The 23312-nt window shown below is 34.9% G+C and overlaps 1 long non-coding RNA gene across 3 annotated transcripts in view; it reads left to right on the top strand.

Moving 5' to 3' along the window:
- Positions 1 to 225: 225 nt before the first annotated feature.
- The window catches only part of LOC142151678 (uncharacterized), an 83556-nt gene continuing 60469 nt past the window's right edge, over positions 226 to 23312 (top strand). The window contains exons 1-3 of one of the 3 annotated variants that reach the window (XR_012691228.1): positions 226 to 365; positions 1945 to 2629; positions 4623 to 4658. This is a non-coding gene — a long non-coding RNA (uncharacterized LOC142151678). The other 2 variants (XR_012691229.1, XR_012691227.1) reach the window with 2 other exon arrangements.

Below are 23312 nucleotides of genomic sequence, written 5' to 3'. Positions count from 1 at the left end.
GGTGTGACATGGCCCACAGGATAATAATGTACCGAGACCTATAAATATATTTAAATCCCAGTATATCCCCTTCCCAGTTAAATACACACAGTTCATGGGTTAATGAGGATACCTCCCCCTTCTGAGAAGTAAAATGCATTAAAATGTGTATCCAGCTGACCTATCCTGGGGTTTGACGTCAGGACGCAGCACTGCGTGTAGGCAAGTAGGAGAAACCAAAAAAAGGGGATTTTTTTCCCTTCTGTCCTCCTCCATTTCCAAAATGGACCTGCAGATTATCCAAAGGATGTGTGAGGACCAAGATTCAAGAGTTCATAGGAGAGACTGGCTATAAGACAGGGGACCCATCATTCTGTCAATCAAAGGCAAGGGGGATGCTGGATATGGGTGGTATAGGGTTAATAGGGTTCAGCTCGTAGATCTCCTGTGTGGATCAGATCTCATTCCACTGTTCATGTCTTCCAGCATCCCATTGCACTGCCAACATTCAGCCCAAAGCATCTCTCAGGAGCTTACTGTTCATATAGTATCTCACTGCACGCTAGCATCCTTTTCACTGCATCGCAAGCATCATTCGTACATCATCTCACTATCTAATAACACCTATATATTCCGTCGTATCTATGCCAACATCTTTCTCACTGCATTGCACACGCTGCTCTCACTGCACGGCGACACACCAGCACGCGTCTCACTGCATTTAACACACTTCCATCACCTGGCTGTGCTGACAGCATTCTGCCACACGTAACTAGCATCCAGAGTGGCACTGCACGATCTGCTTACTACACCCAGCACATCCAAACCTAATATCTTAATCACCCCTCGATATTCCAGTGTCAGTGCTTAATTCACAGCATGCACATGATGGAGGATCATCCTAAACATCACCGAAGGATCAAAGGCTAACTACACTTCAAGACATCAAATCATTTCATGTGCTACAAATAATGTTATTTACAACATTATTCCGTGATTCTACAGCTAATTCAAGTATGTCAGTTTCTCAAGATTCTTCCTACACACCCCAAATCTGCTGCCTTCGCAGGATCTCAGTAGAACATCAAAATACTAATGAACTAATTGTACTCTTAGCATCCTTCTAAACTCTATGAGCGTCTCATTGCAACATCAGCACCTCACTGTGTACATTCAGCATGTTGCTGCATTGTCAGCATCTCTCACTGCACTTTAACACATCACTGAACCCTCAGCATCTCACATTATTCCCAACTTATCATTGCATACACATTTAGGTTCAATATCAGCTTGTTCGAACAGCTAACTGCATTCGCAGCATCTCACTGGACTCGTAACACTTCACTGTATCTCCACATCTCACAGGCTCCCAACACTGCTCTGCATTCTGTTCATCTCACTGCACTCTGAACACCTCGCTGTTTTCTCAGCATCTCATCGCACGTCTGACAACTTACTGACTTTCCCTGGACTCTCAACACCCCACTGCATTCTCGCTCTCTCGCTGCACTCTCAACACCTCACCCACTGCTCTCTCGCTGCACTCTCAACACCTCAGGCACTGCACTATCAACATCTCACCCACTGCTCTCTCGCTGCACTCTCAACACCTCTGTCACTGCTTTCTAGATATATAACTGCACTGCCTAAACCTCACTGCGTTATTAGCTGATGTTGGGTCTTCCATACAGTAGTTGCTGTCATTGTTCATGGATTCATGGATTTGATGATCTTGAGAACCTAGCCGAGGGTTTGAGCATCTTCGGTTGAGATACCCAGGTCTTCCTTGTCCTAGGGTTCGCAGAACAAGTTTGCATTTTCTTTCCCAACCACCTTTTTTATCCATTGTTTATTCTTGTCTGTCACTTGATCCAGATCGAAACGATTTCAGATGGGAATTGGAATAGTCAGTTTTAAATCTCAGCTTTCAAGCACAAGCTTTTCTCCTTGCAATGTCTGTTTCAGAAGCCATTAGAGGATGGCAAAATAAAAGGTGATGCTGTATCTCAGCCCAATGACTTGTACACTGCAATCAACGCTGCTGCAAAAGTCATAATTATTTCCAAGTTTAAGGGAAGTTCTTATATGTTTGTTGCTGGTTCAAGGATTTTGGGTTTGCTTCTCTATCGCTCGCTCTCTCTTTCCTGGAGTTAAATGGGATCTCATAAGTTATTCCTATGCTATTGAGTGGGGGGTAACTAAAAGGCGTGAATAAAAAGCAAAATAGATCATGCAGCGCTCGCACAATAGATATCAATGCACTCTGGACAATGAATGGGAACCTCTCTTAGGATTTCTGCACACGTCTGCAACAGCTTGGACGATTCTGAGCAGCACAACTGAATCCCAGACACATCTTGTGGGAGTTGTGAGAAAATAAGTGCAAGACATGAAATTATATTACTAAATTAACAGACGGATTAGTCTCTCTCCTCCATCAATCTCCTTCTATGGACCGGGCTGGGTACCATTTCACTCACCTCCAGCCTACCCAAAGGATATATCGGACACTGGAAGATAATTCTTTACATAGAAACAGACATACACTCTACTTCAACAGCCTGCAAAGAAAACACTTTAACGTTCTTCTTGTTTCATGATTATCCTCAACAACATTAAAGGATGGCCCCTCGCAAGTCAACATATACAAGTAAGTGAGAAATGAAGGCATACATGTATATATACACCTAATGATTATGCAGAAGTATTTTATTACTTTATTGTATTTTACAATTACGCCTTAACCACACACACACACACACACACACACACACACACATTATATTCCGTACATACATATTTATACATTTGTGTGTATGACCCACAAATCCATACATTATATATATATATATATATATATATATATATATATATATATATATATATATATAATTTCCCCTCCCACTAATCCATACAATATGCACTCCATGCTACCATGCTATATATCCCCACCTCCTGCTTGTCTTTTCAGTCTAGACCCTGCACTAATGATCTATTCTTCTTGTTATTAGAAGACAAACTTCATAACAAAACGTTTACCATGCAAGACAAACAGTTGCGGGATTGTTGTGAAGCCTGGGAAAATGCCCTGAGTGCAGTTGAGTCCAGCCTATCAGTGCAGACCCTCTGCCTCGAGAGACCTCTTTCCCCCCAGACATCATTGTCATGCTAATTGGACAAACTGAACTTGATTTTGAATCCCCTCTCTATTTTGGCTGATTTTTTTCTGTGGGAAAAATGGAGAACCTACAGTGTGAAATTAATTAATCAGGCCTGGCTTAAAACAGGCAAACAAAGGACGTAGTTCGCCAGACTTAACTTTTTAAAGACTAACACTAACACTAATTCCTAAGCCCGCGTCCTGCACAGAATGTGTTAGTTTGGTGTCTACAGTAAGTACTTATTTTTATCTTTAGCACGAATATATTAATAGATACTTAGAAGTTGTCGACGTTCTGCTGTAACTAATTATCTTTATTCAAACGCGGAATAATTATTTATAGTATTAATACTGGATTTTAAACGAATTGCTTTTACCCAAAATCCCAGATTGATACAATTATTTCTGCAAATTTTTTAGTATGATTTTTTTTTGTTACAATATAGTTTCCCACAAACATCCCTGATAATATTGGAAAGAACACATTATGTTTGTTCTAAAGAACAAATAACTAATAATAGTAAATATTACAGTGAAATAGTGAATATCACAGTGGGTGAGTTACTCTTTTCACTTAATCTGCCATGTTATTTTTAAGACATTGATTCAGACTCTAAATAGATATGTAAATGCACCATATTATTATTATATTATTATACACCACTGTATGACTGTGATTATATATCTATATATATATATATATATATATAAATATCTATCTATATATATATATATATATATATATATATATATATATATATATATATATATAAGTTATACAGTAGAGTGGTGTTCCAATTAAAAGGACATTGTATTTGCAGTAAATAATATACATTTGTTCTACAGGAAAAGTATGTTAGACCATTGAATAATTTTAATCTTACAAACTAGGGCATAGACACTTTATAATGTCAGAAAAAATTAACCTAACTATTTATTCAGCTAAGCCCTAGACAAAGCAACTGCAAACTCTCTTAGCTAAAACACAATACATGATTATTACATATTTTTTTCTTTTATTTTGCATTATTAGTTTTTATTTTAACTAATGAGTACATTGCATGGTTGTTAGATGTAGTGCAGTGCATACCTATTTATTTGCTTTGTGTGTATTTATTTCCATACACATAATAACATATAAGTAACAATCTCATTATCTATCTATCTATCTATCTATCTATCTATCTATCTATCTATCTATCTATTTATCTTACATGTTGGGCTGTTGCCATTTACAGAAATTACATAGCTGCATATATTATACCATACAATGTATGTATGTAGATATGTGTTGCTAGCTAAAGTTGCTCGGTTGATAGATACTATAGTATATACAAAATGTCAACACATGCCATAATAATACATTTATTCTATTAATAACATAGAGCATTCATGGATATAGTAAGCTGTTACTCTGCCCATAGTGGGCTGTGTGTAAATATAAGCAGGGCTAAATATTTCAACACTTTCTGGTCTTTTCTAGGTTGAAAACTTAGAGGGGGATTTTGAGGTCCACAAGGTAAGACTGTATATTCTGATCAGATGATGATTCAGGTTGTGGGATATTGTGAAAGGTGTGTCTTTGTAGGGACAAATATAGCCCTCTTTGCTCTTTGTCTCTATTTGTACTTATTGCTGTCATTGTGTATTAAACCAGTATAAAAGGCCTGATTTCAGTAAATCCACATGCAGGAGTTCATATTTCAATACTGTACACATATTATCTATTTGTCGTGTGGGTCCACGGGAATACATGTTTGCTTATTCATGTATTTTGTATACCTTAGATATTACATGCATTGAACAATGTAGGTATATCGTTATATATAATTATATATGTGTACAATAATCCCCTTCCTCTCTTCTATTTTCTTTTAATGTAATAATTTGGAGGTGGATATATTTATACATATACATTAGCAACAATGTTACTGTTAACCGTTTCCCAATCAACAGTCTATGTTAGTTTATTTTATAATATTAATGCTACTAGCTATAATAATGTCACTAAAGCAGGTTTATATATTGAACAAGTCACAATAAAGCTGTGATATCATATCAATGCTGTTGTCTGTATTGGTATGTTATATATGGTATAGTGTACCCCCTAAGGTAGAGGGTGTGTTATTCCATATAATACACATTTCTTCCTAATTACTACTGATGTGATGACACCAGAATTCATATTTTATTATTTATTAATATAGAGCTACCATGTCACACAGCATTTTAGAGCTTACGGTTTAAATTCTCTACCACATAAACATGCACACATTCATACACTAGGGTCCATACTCCAACTCATAGATTATAAGCAATGGCATCAGAGCTCACGGTTTACACACATATTATTTACAGGACCGTATACATATATTTTTGCATGGCTTGTGTATTATGTGTTCAACAATAGGGACTATACCATATGTCAAATACAATTTCAAGCTAAGACAAATGGTGGAAAGAACCTAGTTCATCATCATTTTAATGTATGATGCCAAAATTGTTTATCCAACTAGTAATATATGTTTCGGGTAAGGTATTGGGGTGGAGAATTCCTATGGAGAGCAAATTCAGGGTAGCACATTACATTTAGTTATTACTATTGTGTGCATCTAATAAGCAAGTGATTGACAGCTATTTCATTGGGAAGCAATTTTCCATTTGTACTATGTGATGCTTTAAATGATATGAGTCAACGTTTGCAAATGTATGAAGAGATTAATAATGCTACTTCAGACTGTGTTATCAAAATTCTTCATCTGTTGTAGAAGGGAAAAATAAAAAAGTAAAACAATAACAAACATACAAATGTGAACATGCCAGAAATAAAATATTAACCACTGTGTGTTAGCCAAGACATGTTTTTAAATTAAAATATATTGCTATATATTATATAAGTAAATATAGATAGATAGACATATAGATATTCTAATTAGCATAACATGTTAGCAACGCACTCTGTTTTACAATACATAGAGTGTGCTCAATAATAGAAAAACATCATGTACTGACATAACACATTTTAGGCATATATAGGCCATGGCATGGCATAGACCAATAAAATCCATTCCTGGCTCTTTGCAGAATTGCCCATTTTATGAAATTATTACGAAATAGTATAAAATGCAGATTGTTAGCTATGACTGCTGTATAGAATTTCTCGCTACACAGATATACTGTGTTTATCCCTTTAGAAGGCCAGTCATGATTGAGAAGCAGAATTCTTTTTAATATAGGGATTATATTATTAGATAATTGACTTGAATATTATTTTTAAACGTGACTTATGTTTTTGTACATGTACAAATAGTAACAGATTATACATTTTGCTGACATCCCCCATGCTTTTGGCTGAGAGATGTTATTTGTGCATAATGTTTCAGGAGGAAGCCTGAGGGTGTTTGTGAGGCCTTGCACAATCTCAGAAAGGTTATTTTCCGCATTCAATCATTTAATGCACACCTAATGTATTGGAGGCTTATGGGCGTCCACTAATGAACAAGAGCGGCTGATGTAGGGTGTGTTTGAATGTGTCTCGATATTGCATTGGTCAAAGCTTTGCTCCAGCCAGTTTATAATGCATGTTAAGATATAGCATACGAGGATGAAGGTGGAGAGCTCACTAGTTCGGGAATGATGTTCCCTCAGCCTGCATGACCTCTGTGCTCTTGCATATCTCAGCAGAGAATGTAGTGTTTTCATTTCTTTATGCCAGTCTTAATTGCTACCATAGGAACAGAGGTGTGCACATGCCACAATCACAAGCTCCATAACAGCAGCCATGAATGAGAATGGAAAATAAATTTATTATCAATTCATTTTGTAAATCTTTAAAACATGTTGTCGACCAAGGGGATTGAACCCTATGGCCAACATACCTGCCTGATCTTAAAATCTAAGATTTCAGAAGTATAGCACACAGGATTCCTTGCGCACAATGCATGTTGCTATGTGAACAGGCGAGTGCTGCAAAAACATAGGTGTGTCTAAAATAAATATTAAAGAGGAAGTTTCACCCCCAACATAAATGTAGAAATAAATGGGAAATTCTATCTCAGTGAACAGATATAGGAGTGATTTCTTAAAGGATTATTTCTTACCCCAACTTGACAAATCTGTGTTCCATATAAAGGCAAAACAACATCTTTATTTAACGTTTTTCCTAACCTGATTGAGCTTCTCAAGCAAACACAGATCCTCAAGCAGGGGTAAAATGTATGTGATTTGGTAAATTACTTCCTTAGTTTGACATATTTAGATTGACACTTGCTTACTCTCTGACTGGCTGAGTGACAGGTTTCATATGCCAGGGAAAATTGTCTTTACAGAATTAGAAGATTTTAGCGGGACATTTAATGAAGGGCACTTTATTGAAACTGACTTTATCCAGCATTTTTTAAATAGCAAGATTTACAGGCAAAAGCGCTGAAAACCCACCGGAAAATCACGGTTTAACAAAACGCAACATTATCTATAATTTAGTTTAACAAAATAGCTGTTGTGCTTTTTTTTTTTTTTTTTACATGATACGAATAGAAAGGGTGAATTAGCTGAAGCTGGCATTTAACAGACCGCGGGAAAAAAGAGGTGGTTGTGAGATAACAATAAATCCGGCGGTTTGGGGGTGACAACCGCAGATAATGAGTGGCGATTTGAAGATCGCCAGAAAAAAACCAAAAAGGAAAATCACAGAGGTTTATTTAGAGTCGGTTTCTGTATGGGCCACCACTCTTTGTCCAGATGTAACATAATTATGAGAGACTAACTCCTACTGCCTCGTGCTGATATCTATAGCCAATCCCTGGCTGTGGAAGTCAGATGACAAGGAGAGTGGCGTCATCACAAAAACTGACAGGCTATGTAAAAAATTAGCATTTTTTCCCAATGAAATAAATTGCAAAGTTCCAAATATTATATTTAACATAATATATCATTTTTCAACCTAACTCCTAAACTTAAGCAGAATAATTTTGATCCTGTGTTTAATTGTAAGGTTTAGTGCTCTGCGGCTTTGTGTATTAAGTGGTATTTTATGTTCACCAATAGGTCTGCCGCATCTAGTCTTTTGCTTAGATCATTTAACTTAAATATGGTCATATGTAAAATTGAGATGTACACATCTATATGACTTCAGTAATTACACTGAAATGTATGTATAGGTGGGATATAAAATGTAAATTCCTACTTTCTGGTCCTAATGGCCAATCTCGTGCTTCCTCTTTCTGTTATACATATGTGGCTATTGTGTTTTGTCAATTTCTAGGCCTCAGTTGTGCTACATTGCTGATCTGTGACATATTCTCGTGCCACTGGATCTTCTTTTAAGATATGCCTGATTAGTATCACTTTTATCTACAATGCATAGAAAATGTGAGTGCACTTCCCAAGAGTAATGGTGGATCTTTTAACGTTTTAGCAATTTCTTTTTAAAATTGAATTCATAAACAATTAGTATATATTATAGGACATGAAAGTCACTTTTGCTATGTAGAGGGCAGAAGTATGCATGCCCTAACTAACATCATATTTAACAAATGTTCTTGTCAATATGTCTTTAGTTTACACTTTATTTCATCTACAGTTAAAAACATTTTAACTTAAAAGTGTTTAACTGAATTCATCAATAATATTTGGAAGTGATCATTCATAAATAAATAAACTAAATAAAAATTAATTGTACACACCTCTAACCATTCTTATTTAACAAAAGTACTTGTTAATAATTATAAAATACATATTAACAATACAGTGGAAATGGCAATTTAAAAACATAACGTAAATAACACTAACACTATATCATGTTTATGATACATCTTTAGGAATAAACCATCTGAATTGCCACTGGGCCTCATGTTGGGTGCAATTTACACTGAAATTATAAGTGTAAATTGCATCCTATAATTTACACAGTATTCCAAGTAGCACTGATCTTTAGATCCCTGTCACTCAGAATATTATGCAAATTGCACAAATACACCTCTTTATCTGCCTTACATGATACACTTAAGTGTATCAGTCACGGCGGTCCTGTAAAGCAGATAAATGAATAAGTAAATTAATGTAAAAAAAATAAAATAATCATGCTTCTCCCCCCAAACAGCACAAGTATTGGTTAAACTGTTTGGGAGGGATACATAGCTTTTTTAAAATTAAATTATTTTATTAATTCTTTTCTTAAATCAACAAGATCTGTTGCACCAGCAGAATGCACCTGCAAAAGATACGTCTTCTAGAGACCTATCTGCAACTGCTTTCAACTCATCATAACATGCCTTTACATTGCTAGGCTCGCCCACTACCTTCCCTGTTCCACCTCTCTAAGCGCAGAGGGGTGCAAGGAGGAGATCCGTCTCAGTCGGAGTGCAAACTAAGACAGACCCTTGGCTAAAAGTGCTTTTTGCACTCATGAGTTGGACTTGCATCTGACTCAACATCAGGCCTACTGTGTGTATTTTTAATGACATAAATGGCAATAAACAGAAATCAAAATATAACCTAATCATAAAGAGGGGTTATTGTGCACTTGTCAGTAATATACCTAGATATATGTTTTTCTGCAGAGAGAACCTTATTCCTCTGTATGCCTATTAAAAAACAGAAGTTTTCATGGTTTGGTATAAAGGATCTACTGAACTGAGTAAAGGATCTACTGCAGCACAATCACAATAGAACAGTGCACCCCAGTGGCTGAAGTATTGTAAGACATGTTATAATTCTTCCATTACTGAACACCTTTTGAATAAAACATGTCTTAGTCATGGGAGCACCATTGTTAGGGTCTCCAATACAAGTTCTAAATACACAAAAATACTTTAAAAAAGTACATACTGTTTATTTATAATGTCCCTTTACTGATACACAATATATTAACAGGTATCTGTTGATTATAGTTGACTACAGTTCTACATAAATGGAGTTCGCCAAAATGTCAGTATCTGGTTTGGAGCTAAAAGCACTTTATCTAATGTATATAACTGTAATTCACACTTAACTATTGTTGATATAAAGGATCATGTATCATATACAGCACATTTTAAATATGTTGGAAGTCAGGATTTCTTACATGATATACATAGATTTCGAATGTACTTAGAATTAGTACCAGATATGTAACTAACATTGTAGTTTTCAAATACATAAAATAGTAAGAAAATAATCCTCTTCAAAAGGAGAAAGGGCATCTGGGTAAAGTCATTTATATGGCAATCCTTTGACTCCTTGTACCACCCACTGGGTCTTTAGAGCAGGACACAGGGTTGTGGTGATACATAAATAGTAAGTATAGAAAATGTACTGGTTATCATTATGTAAATTGTGTGTAGCTGAAAAGTGTAAATGATGTAAGGTGAAAGAGGAGGAGGACATTGTGTCTGTTTATGATGTGCTGCATGCTATCTGCATAATTATAATTACATTTCCAGCGATTGGGGAGATTTGGTGTTTATTATTCTTGTTTTTTCACATGCAAAAAAAGCAGTGTTAATGAAATAAATATATCATACAAAAAACAAAAACAACACATCAAAAACGCTACATAATTTGGTGTTTTTGCGTCTTTATTTGAAGATAGAAACGTATGCAAGGTACAAGGGGAGAGATGGAAGAAAGTAAAGGGGGTCATGGATCACAGGAGAGGGTTCCAGGAGACAGGGTGACATGGGAGAGAGAAGAGGGAAGCCAGGGGTGAGCGCCAGGGCACAGGATACGATAGATTGATTTTTAGGGAAGAGAGGAAGTGAGGTGACAACAGAGAGGGGCAGGGTGCCGGGGTGGGGGTGGCGGGAGCGGTAAATAAATTCAGTACCAACCTATCTCTATCTGCCATTGTAATTCTTTATCTTCTATGTAATTTTCCCCTTTATTTCCTATTCGGACTCACTCTCTCTATCAGGCTCAGTCTCTCTTTCTCTGTCACTCTCAGACGTTCTCTCAGGCTTAGTCTCTCTCTGTCTGTCACATCAACTCAAACCCCTCACCGCCCTGCTTCCTGCATCCATAATACAGTAGTGCTGGCATTGCAAGCAGTGTGGTATAGTTCTGGTGCATATCTGCCACTTGCACTATTTCTGGCTCAGATTTTGGGCTTTAACTGAAAAAATTGGAAAAGTGTTTGTTTTTCTGTTTTTTTCGCTTTATAACCAAAGACTAGAATTCCTGACTGTAATGCTGGAACAAGAAATTAGATATATATTTTTGATTAATACAGAGGTGGGCACCCTGGTATTTACATGCCTCACAGGTGAACCTAAGGCCAGAAGGAGCCTCACATAACTTTTGTGAATGAGATCACATTAGGAAATAAGAACACCAGCATGAAGCGTTAATATATTAAACAGAGGAATGACTTCAACAAGCACACTGAGAAATGGAATCTAAATGGAGTCTTATATACCACATTTTTCATCAACGTCTGATGAGACAGTTTCAATGCTTTTGCTCCATTGGCAAATCCTCTTTTCTCACAATCAGTTGTAGTAATTACAAATACCATCATTTCAACAAGGCCTATGAATATATTTATCTATACTTCTTATACTAAACATTGTGACAAGCTTTATTTATTTGCACTGTCAGTGTATTCTAACCTTATAATATTTATAGTGGTTTGATAGAAGTTGAAATATATTTTTTTTACTTATTAATTTCTATTAGTTTGTAAATAAATAATGGGGTACAAAACAGGGTAGCTGAAAAAGGGTTATAGGAATATGTATACAAGGGTATAGATGTGGAAATATGAATTCTTATAGACAACTAGTGTGAACATGTGACCCATGTAAGGGATAGACGTGGCTCCCTGGACCACTTGTCTCATATATATTGTATATGTTATAATGTATCTCTTACTGTAAGTTATATGGATATTAGAAGTCAGAGAAATTCCATGACCATATAAAGACACAAGACTGCAGGCCAAGTGCATTCATACAGGTCACAGATCTCCAAGGTGACTTCTAATATCCATAATAATTTACAGTTCGTGGGGGGGGTTATTATTCCTAATGTTACACATTTTCCTAGTAAACACTGAAGTAATGACATCAGAACTCATAATTGTAAGTAACACAATCAGAACTCACTGCTTAGACAGATATTATTAGCAGGAGTTTTATATACTGTATTAGCATCACTCGCATTGCAGTGACATTATTATCTCAGCACACTTTTGTTTCAGAGAAAGGTTGATGCTCAAAGCTCTCATCTGTGCATTGTCATTACCTGTAAGGGTCAGTATACGGCAGTGACTAAGTTTATGGAGAGTTCAATAATTGTGGTCATTTCAAGACCCAACTAAAACACAAGTTCAGATTCTTTAGTAAATCTACCCCATTGCATGATGCATCACAACCTTAGTCAGATAAACCTATAAATCAGTTGTGCTTTTTAAAATATAGATTTTTGTGATTCACTGAACAAGAAATATACTATTAAATTATATGTAGGCATCTATATTGGTTCTAATTATAAATGATCTGCAAAGTAAACTGAACTTTATGGACCTCATTTAGAGTCGGACGCAAAGTCCGTTTTAGGCGCATCCAGCAAAAAAACGCTATCACGCATGTGCAGAAAGCACCAAATCCGCCTGCATCTTGGACGCAATTAACACTTGCAACAGCTTGCGACTCACTATGAGAGAATGGGAGGAACGCGGAATTGTGAAGGTATGACCATGTAAATACATCCTAGTCGCAGTGAGGCGCAGACGCAACACACGTCAAAACAGGGCTAAAGCTGTGCGGCAGGAATTAGGTGGCGCAAGCGGCTATCTAGCTGCAGGAACTGCTCGCAGCTCGATAGGGTATTACGAGTGCGACAGCACTGGGTTTGCTTACCACTCGTAATACCCTACCAAGCTGCGGCACACTCCCACTCCTACACTTCTTAAATGGACTTTGCGTCCGACTCTAAATGAGGTCCTATAATCCTATTTGTAGATTATTTCTGAATACATGACATTAATAACAATGACTAAGACAAAATGATAATAAAATAAGTAACTGTAATTTACTTTTATGATTTAAAGAGCAATTACACTGGTCTTTTTCATAAAAATCTTTTTGCCATGAAAAATAAAAATAAATACAAAAGGCAGATATTTTTATACAAACATCCTCATTCTTGGGATGTTTAGCACAATAAAAAATAAACATTACAGCAGTGAAAACGTGTTAAAAGTCAATGCATTCATTATAGTCGTTATATCAACACACAGTCCTAGCTTTGATATAAGTTTAATTTTGTCCAGAATTGTACTACTATGACTACATGTTTCCATGGTGATGTAGGAAAAGTGTTGTTCAGATGTGCCCCTAGAGGGCATGTGTGCTGCAGATCATGCAACAATGAGAACAAATGCATCAACAGCAGCAGATCACTGCAGAAATGGTTGAAATAAAACTTATTTCAAAATATATAATCCGTATACAATTTTCATAAGGTGTGTTAAACTAATATAGCTGAACGTGATTTTGCGTGTTTACTATTTTATTATAATGTTCATTGTTTTGGTTACTGCATATTTTATAGCCTAATGGTATTATTGTTGTGGCCCAAAAATTTGTTTACTGCATTAAATAAATCTTTCCCTGAGCAGCAAATCATTAACTATAATTTATACCAAAATATATACAAGAAGTTGATCAATTCTATAGTAGCTACATTTAATATTAAACATGGCTGTTTTTTGGTTTTAATATATATATTTTTTTCAATCATTCTTTTAAAAAACTGCTTGCAGCTAAAGCCACTAGCTTATTTTGAAAAATGTAAACAGTCAAACCATCGTTTTACGTCCCCTATTTTACACTTTGCACAGACCCCTCATTCCCTAATGTATTTCAATGGACCCTCTGATTTTATACCACACAGGTTACCAGATACCATGTACTGTCATGGTACTCTGTGGTAGCGTATACTGTACATGCCTAATACATGGCTGGATATAGTTGCTCAGATTAACATAAAGTATTTTTCCCATAAATTAATATTTTATTTTACTGTGCTGATGAGGTTTTTTTCATGGCAAGACATTTTACATGCTTGAAAAAACTGCTTAACACAATTACCCATTTTGGTCTGTTCAAAACTGCCTTGTGTGTGTTTCCCTTTTTTCACTTGAAGTTTGGGGTGTATTTAGACTTTCCCCTCCTTTCTGGATTTTACACCAATTCGTCCTGGTCCCTTCAAAAAAAATGTAAAACGGGGGTTTAACTGTATTTCCAACATGGGGGTAGATTTATCAAACCAACTAAAACATTCTAGAATGTACTAGATAAATGAGAGCTAGAATCTGATTGGCTGCTATGGGCAACACTTCCACTTCTTGATTTTTGAATGTTTGATAAGCCTACCCCATTGCTTAACATTTTGCATCTTTTAGTTAAGAATGCTGTAGGCAAATAACTGAAGGATTTATTAAGCAAAGCTGTTATATTCTGGTTCAGCACCATGGAGAGTAGCAAATTGCTCTGTACCCAGCCTGGCCTCCTCCTTAAATACATGAACGGACATTTCCACATAATAGTTGTAGTGTTATTATCAGTGAAGTCAAGTAGTTATAGCAGAATAAATTAATTACGCAAAACAATGTTAACCTGGATAACTTGTAACTCTACCTGTTTTGAGCTTTTACCAAAACAGAATATTTGCTCATACACATATTACCATTTTTTAAGTGCAATAAACAAACATTATCTTAAAAACAATGTACAAATTAAATCATTGTCCTGTAAACTACACACATGTGCTGTAACCCATAGCTACAAGACATTTGCTTTTATTAGTCTAACACTTGACTGACTAAAGGTATTTTCTGTTTGGGTGGAATAACTTACAGCTGTATGAGTGATATTTCCAGCAGGTTGTTAAATAAGCATTTTACAATTTGTACTGTTATATGTTTAGATTAACTTTTCAACAACACATTTTTCTATTTTTATTTCCCTGTATACATTTGCAATGCTAGCATTAATCATACCAAGAGGCTAGTAAAGTGGAAACCCTGCCATTCATTTTAATGCCACCATCTTAAAGAAGGATTCCATTGCGTCCTTTATCTTTCCCAGTCTTGAGATGGCAGACGTTGTTGAAGCAAATGATATTTTCAATTGTATCCTGTTGCCCTTTCATTTATATTCAAATCATGTAACCCCCCTTGAGCAAGGCATTTTATGATCAAGTTTCTATATTGTTTTCAAATGCATAACAGAAATATGAGCTCATCTTTAAAGCAAAATATAACATTTTTATTTTTAGCCAAGTGCCAGTCTATTTCTGAATAGAATGACAGAAATTCACCTCTGAGAGTCCAAGCATTCCCAAAGTCTGGTCCATACATTTTGACTTGTCCAGATATTAATATTTGGTAAATTCTCAAGTGGGTGTGGTCCACTAGATAGATTGATTTGACTCTGAGGTGAGCTGTAGTGCCTTATTTGTCCCGCTAAAGCATGAGGAATGTGACGTCTTACCCTTAATGTGTACCCACGTTTATATTTCACTAATTTGAAGCGTAGAAGATTTACCAGGAGATGCATTTTGGAACCAAAGCTTTTGGACATGTAATGCACTACCTGCATTGTCATGTTATGTTCTTGTTAATCCACAAATCCTATGTACTATTCAGGCATTAGTGTTTATTTATAGGAACAGTAAACATAAATGTAATACATTGCCTCTAGTCCTTGCTCTGAGCATGGCTTCAGTCACATGCTTTGCTGGAGAACCAGTTGGACAACCAGTAGACAAAGCATGTAAATAGCAGGAGTGTATCAGATTCAGGAATATAACTGCAGCATGGTGTGGCATGTTCAGTATAATGCACACAGTGAGCACTTACATTCTATCTGTAGATGAATAGGATTTTGCTCTTATGAGAACATCTTCTTAAACAGGCATCGTTTTAGGGTTTTAGTTTTTTACATAAAAACATGCTGGAATCATAATTTTACAATGAACATATTAAAATAAAATGGAGACTATGACATTCTAAATGTATCTTTATTTTTTAAAAGAAAACAAGCATGTAAAAATATTTGTTTTGTAGAACACTGACATTATATTACAGACAAGATATTTGCTGCCAAGGAGCAAAGGTACATGGCTGATTTGTTGCTTTAATTAAAAAAAAAGAAGCAAATGGAATGAATGAAAACAAGTCTCCCCAGTCAACGTGAGATAATAGAAGAGATATTGGTTTTGGGAAACTGCAAGGGAGCTTTTCTTGTAAGCGATTACAGATTATATAAGAAGAAGCTGTTGATTATAATTCCTTGAGAGATCTTAGGGCAGTGGCACATTGGCATTTTGCTACCCCATGTTTATAGTCCTGTTTTTGATGTTTTAACCCTGAAAAGATTGGAAATAAATTGAAAAAAATGCTTTAGAGTAAATGTCTAGTTGGCAGATATTTGAAAAGACAAACACAAAACCTATATGGGGGTGGTTAAACACTAACACAAAACGGCAAAATAAAAATTTAACATTTGGAATCGTTCTTTTTTTAATAAAAGGGATAATTTTAATACTTTTTCTAATTGATTTATATAATTTTCATACATTTTGTTCAGCTGAATTCTGTAGTTTAACCATATTACACATTTTAAGACAAGTTGGCAATTGAAACATTTTCCTTAGAATGAACAATAACTGCTTGTTATTTGAATTTTAATCTTTTCCTTAATTTGCAATTTGTACAAACAAACATCAGCAATTGATATGTTATGTAAACATTACATGTAGAAGAATATAGTATACATGTAGAAGAATATAGTGTACATATTGAGGAATATAATGTACATGTAGAAGAATATAGTGTACATGTAGAGGAATATAGTATACATGTAGAAGAATATAGTGTACATGTAGAAGAATATAGTATACATGTAGAAGAATATAGTGTACATGTAGAAGAATATAGTGTACATGTAGAAGAATATAGTATACATGTAGAAGAATATAGTGTACATGTAGAAGAATATAGTGTACATATTGAGGAATATAGTGTACATGCAGAGGAATATAAAGTACATGTAGAAGAATATAGTATACATATTGAGGAATATAGTGTACATGTAGAGGAATATAGTGTACATGTAGAAGAATATAGTATACATATTGAGGAATATAGTGTACATGTAGAGGAATATAGTGTACATGTAGAACAATATAGTGTACATATTGAGGAATATAGTGTACATGTGGAGGAATATAATGTACATGTAGAAGAATATAGTGTATATATTGAGGAATACAGTGTACATGTAGAGGAATATAGTGTACATGTAGAAGAATATAGTGTGCATATTGAGGAAAATAGTGTACATGTAGAGGAATATAGTGTACATATTGAGGAATATAGTGTACATGTAGAGGAATATAGTGTACATGTAGAGAAATATAGTGTACATGTAGAGGAATATAGTGTACATGTAGAGGAATATAGTGTACATGTAGAGAAATATAGTGTACATGTAGAGGAATATAGTGTACATGTAGAGAAATATAGTGTACATTTGCCTCTGTGTATTTTCCCTACACCCGACAGACATATAGCACATTACTGTTTGGTGCAGTGAAACATAGCTGAATTTACTAAACCCACTCCCACAGTGTGCTTTCAGGCGATGTAAAGGAAAATGTTACTTTGATGCATTGCTCTTTCTTCCTCTGCTATTCCTATTTTTACCTAACACAGACATCCTTTCAAATGTGGCTGACATCTTGGATTGTTTAGGTCTGGCTTGCACTTAAAATGAGAGTGTTCATATTAACCTGCAGCAGCTGTCATATCCTGAAGTCAGGTCATTTATTTTTACAGTTTTAAGAGAAATACTTTGTCATCATTTCATCAATGAATTAAAAAATGAATCTCTTCTAATATTAGAGGGAGATGCATTAGACATGTTAGCTTACTACATTGAAATACATACATTTTAATACCTCATTTTTATGCTAAAGGAAAACTATACTCAAAATATAATGTATTATGTAAAATTAATAATAGCTTTTATTTGTTTTCTGGTAATTATTTTCTGTCTGTGGAAAGCACTCAAACAATTATATCTCTGTAATACACTGCTTTATATATGGTCACTATCTACATAAAGCACAATAATTATAATATGATGTCAAAAGCACTTAGTTTCCAGTATCCATACCTCTGATTTGAAGAACAGTTACAAGCCAAACCTTATGCTCAGCAGTAGTAAAAATTACACTTTTAGTCAACATTTAAACCAAGAAAATTATTAGAATTATTAAAAAAAAATTGTAATTACACTTTAAACCTATTTTTTTTTAATCTTCCTGCAAGATGGACTGATGAAATATATATAGTATATTATTTCTATTGTACAGCTTCCCATACCATATGTAACAATGTAGTAAGATGGGATCTCAGCAACGATTTTGAAGCATTGCTATTAAACTTTATTTGTTTTGGACAGGCAAAGCGTAGAGAAACAGGCATCTAAAAGATTGCTAATATTGCTGAGGAGCTGAAGATAACATTTGACATCACTACATAGCCATCCAAAAATAGAAAGAAATAGGGTTTTCACACACATTGACCTGGGCACTATACAATAAACAGGTTAGAGTACTAGAGCACTGTTACATAAAATAGCAATACTTTGTTCATAAAACAATTGAAACATTTTTCATAATATAATGGAAGAGTACACAATATATTTATATATTGTAGATTATTTTTCTTCAAAACTATATTACAGCTTTCAAGAGTAAATACATTGCGTTATGGCATTAGCAATATCACCTCCGCAGGAAGGCTAATCCATGAAACTACCACCTTTTCATTTTCTACGCTTTCTTTTTGTGGCACTTTGTTCGGAATAACGCAAGAACAATAGAATGCAAAATTTGTCAGCATTCAGCTTCTTAGGATTCCCAGACTGTTACCATGGAGAGTTACCACAGTGAGCGGTTGCCCAGAAGTAACAGCACAGAATCAGGAACTTATATGTAGGGAAAACTAATATTCGGTTGTGGTTAATGGGGCTGCTAACATTTACATATGTTTTAAATGAGTATTTGTTGGTTTTCTCTCTTTTTTAGTCTGGATACAGGTAAACAACTATTATAAACCCATGATACATTTAGAAATAGCTTAGTTTTCTATTTTTAAACAATTTCTATTTTTTCTTTACTTGTTATTTCAGTGTATAACCTCTTTTTTAATAACTATTTGATTAATCAAAAATAAATGAATGAATGAATACATTAGTTGAATTTGTGATGGTCAACAGATAATATGTGAAATAGCTAGGAAGAACATAAATCTTTTAAGTTAGCATTTTTTTAAATTTTATTATAGGAAAACAATATTCAATATAAATGCTGTTTATATTTATGATTACAATATTATTTTCTATATACACAGTGAGCTTGCCCAGAAGTAAAAAAAAAATACAAGAACGCAATTTGCATTCAAATTAACATAAGCCCCTTATTCTTTCAATACAGCCAACAGCACCCAGATTTGAGGAAGTAACATGGCAGCTGATGGGGAGGAAATCAAAAACGGGTGCAGCTGCATAGGAGTAAGTTTTCTCCTGGACAAAACCATGTTACAATGCAAGGGGTGCAAATTAGTTTATTATTTTGCACATAAGTTAAATACTGCCTGTTTTTTCATGTAGCACACAAATACTTGATAGGTTATTTTACACTGAAATGTAAATTTGATCTAGGATATGCCCTACCACAATTATAAATCTGGCATCACATTTTAAATTTACCTCCCTCTCCAATGCATGGTTTTGCCAAGGTGCATAGTTACTCATTTTTTTTGCTTTACTTTCCTTAATGGATCAAGCCCAGAAAGTGCAAATGTGAGGGGCATGTTATAGGGTGCCTGATGGGGAGTGTTTTCAAGTTTCCAATGAAAAATAGAACCAAGGTACTGGAAAAACTGAGGAAAACATGTGAATGTATTAGCAAAGTCTGGCAGATGTTCAATATTAGGAAGGCTTGTAAATGATTGCACACAAAGATATTTAATCTGTGCTCAAAGTGGTGCTAATGATTTTGATAGATGTATTAATATGTATTAATTACACATAATCAAATTATTTGTCTGTATTTCATTAATTTAGTTAAAAAGATACATGTTAGTATATTTGCGTTGCATTGTACCCTAAATGAGGGGTGGGGGGGGGTGACATTTTTTAAGCCAAACCTATGGGAGGAGGTTCTGCATTTTCACCCTGCAGGTAATTGTAGTATAGATGAGTGTTAGCTGCTCTTTAAATACTACTACCATATCTCTACTGGACAAAATCCTTGTATAAAGGGTGAGGATTCTAAATAGCATACGTTTAAGTGTGTGTCAGTGTGGGGCAAGTGTTGTAGCAGGTAGCAGCTGATCATTTGTGTTGTATTGTACAAAGAAACTATAATATATATATATATATATATATATATATATATATATATATATACATATATATATATATATATATATGTATATATATATATATATATATATATATATATACATATATATATATATATATATATATATATATATGTATATATATATATATATATATATATATATATACATATATAAATATATGTGTGTATGTGTGTGTAAAATATCGATGGGGAGATTGATCTGAAACTTCCTCAGTTTTAATAAACTTTCTCCAGGTTCTGTATGTACCAAGATTATATATATATATATATATATATATATATATATACATACACATCACCATATGCACACACACACACATTGCGTTTTCCTAGCATGGTATGGTGTAATCATGATACTCTGTTGGTGGAATGACCTCTTGTGTCTGTCTGGGTTACCCTGCTCAGGATGTGGTCTTTTCATGTGTTTCACTCAGCTCAGCATTATTTCAAAAACCTCTTTCACTCCCAGACTTTCCCAGCTCCCAAAATAACAGAGAAAGGGAGAGGGGCAGCGGACCTTCTTCTGATCTTCCAGCTAGAGTCTTATCAGTTTGATAGAGAATGGAGATGTTTCAAGAATGGACCAAATTGGCCATGCCCCTTCTCTTGAACTAATGCACAAAAAGAAGGAGGGGGTGAGGGGCTATGTTAATGTTAGGGGTGTGGGGAAGGAGGGAGGAGTGATCATTCCTCAGGGTCATTCTGGTTTCCTAAATGAAGCCACATTCATGGAGTTACACCCTCCTCTCGCTCATGACCAGAGCATGCAACTCAGATGCCAACTTCACATTCAACTTCCACAAGGTATTTCCCTTCCAAATGTGATATTTTTATATTTTTCCTGCCTTATTACTTAGAACAGATAGTTGTTAGTCATTTATTTCTAAAATCAGACCTACTTTGAGCACTGAAATAATTTATTATCAATGCATAGACTTCAATATTTATTTGTTAAGTATAGCTGTGTATTTCATTGTAAATATATATATATATATATATATATATATATATATATATAATGTATTGATGTATTGTGCATTTATATTTTGATAATTTTACAATTCCAAAACTTTTAATTTGGCAGGTGAGTTTGAGGGGCTGGCATTTACTTTAGTATAGCTTTTGGATGAATATATGTATTTTTCTTTGAGGCATAGAATGATCAGGTAATCACTTGTACATTCCTGTATGAGTGAGTTGGTAGGGATTTTTAAAGAAGATGTATTCAATGAAAACATGGTGCCTGTAGTATATAAAATCCAAATAATATGAACTTCTATTCCACTGCAGCTTGACAATGTAGTAAATGTAAAACTAAAGATGAGATAAATGCCAGTGTACTGAAACCACTGGCAAAGACAGGAAGAGTTGCGGTGTCTGAAGGTTAGGTCAGGGAAGCTGTGAGATAAAAAGAGTTTGGTAGCAAAGAATTAAGAGAAAGAAAGGAATACGCTGGAGCAATTGAGGGCGGATAGGAAAGTGACAGAAGACTGATGGAGGAAATGACTGAGAAGATAATTACTGAGACAGTGAGACACTGATGGGAGAAAGTGGAATACGGAGCAAGTGTATAATAGGACAGTATTCTAGCAGTGCTGGGCCAAGGCCTTGGTCAGTTCTCTCTTGCCTATGTTATACAATTCATTTTGTATCTATCTTCAGGCTTGGACTGGCCAATGAACTAACCAGAGTGTAAACTGACAGGCCCAAGCCTTTGGCATGTGAAAAATGATTTTATTTTACCTTAGAGATCCAAAACTGTACACCAATCATTTCCATATTGTATATGAATTAGGTATACAATGTAATAGCTTTACTAATTGTATTGATTGAGGCAACACAATCAACGCAGCAGTAAAACACTAGAAAGTGAACTGTACCATATATATATATATTACTGTATGTATATCAACCTTTCAATTATGTGAGCACATTGCTTTGCTCAAAGTGGCACAAGATGCTAACTACCAAGTGTTTAATGAACTGTGGAACTATTACAGTATATGTAAGTCTTCATTAAAGTTTTTACAGTTTGAGAAAAATGAATGAGACACCAGCAGCAAGAAGAGCACCTTGTATCACCCCTCTGCAATCGACCAATTAAAGGCTTCTGGTTATGGACCGGTTTCTGTCTTTGGTTACCTAGCTGTATGAGTATACCTAATGTCATAAAGCTAGACAACCGAACGTATAAACTGATTCTTTCTTCTTCAGAAAAAATGCCAGGACTACAATAACCCCAACAGCAAATGGAATTTGGTAAACATGGTGTCACAGACGTAATATGTAAATCAATCTTAATTTGCAATTTGTACAAACAAACATCAGCAATTGATATGTTATGTAAACATTACATTTAGTGATCCCTTTAAGTAAAGTTTCATCTTCCCTGTTACTATGCCCTATTTTTGTGATGTACTTAGGATAGATACATGCACAGATAATCATGTTCTTGTGCTGTAGAGATCATGTATCAACTGGTACTTTGCTATCACAAAGCCAGAAATACATCCTCACAAATGCTGAGCAAGAGTGGTCATTGTGGCAAATGCAGTTATTGTCCTAAGGGAGTAAGGGGATAAGGAGTAAACAGAAGACACATACAGACATTTAAATGGTAACTTGGATTTTCAGGAATAATTGACTGTGTTTATGAAGCAACCTAAACATACTTAACTGAATAATTAGGCATCAAAAAGTAGATAAAACTCTCTGATGTAGATTAAGTACTAAG

This window comes from Mixophyes fleayi, chromosome 1 (assembly GCF_038048845.1).
Source record: "Mixophyes fleayi isolate aMixFle1 chromosome 1, aMixFle1.hap1, whole genome shotgun sequence".
Taxonomy (NCBI): Eukaryota; Metazoa; Chordata; class Amphibia; order Anura; family Limnodynastidae; genus Mixophyes; species Mixophyes fleayi.
Note: the sequence above shows the minus strand (reverse complement) of the source record. Positions and strands in the feature narration are given on the sequence as shown.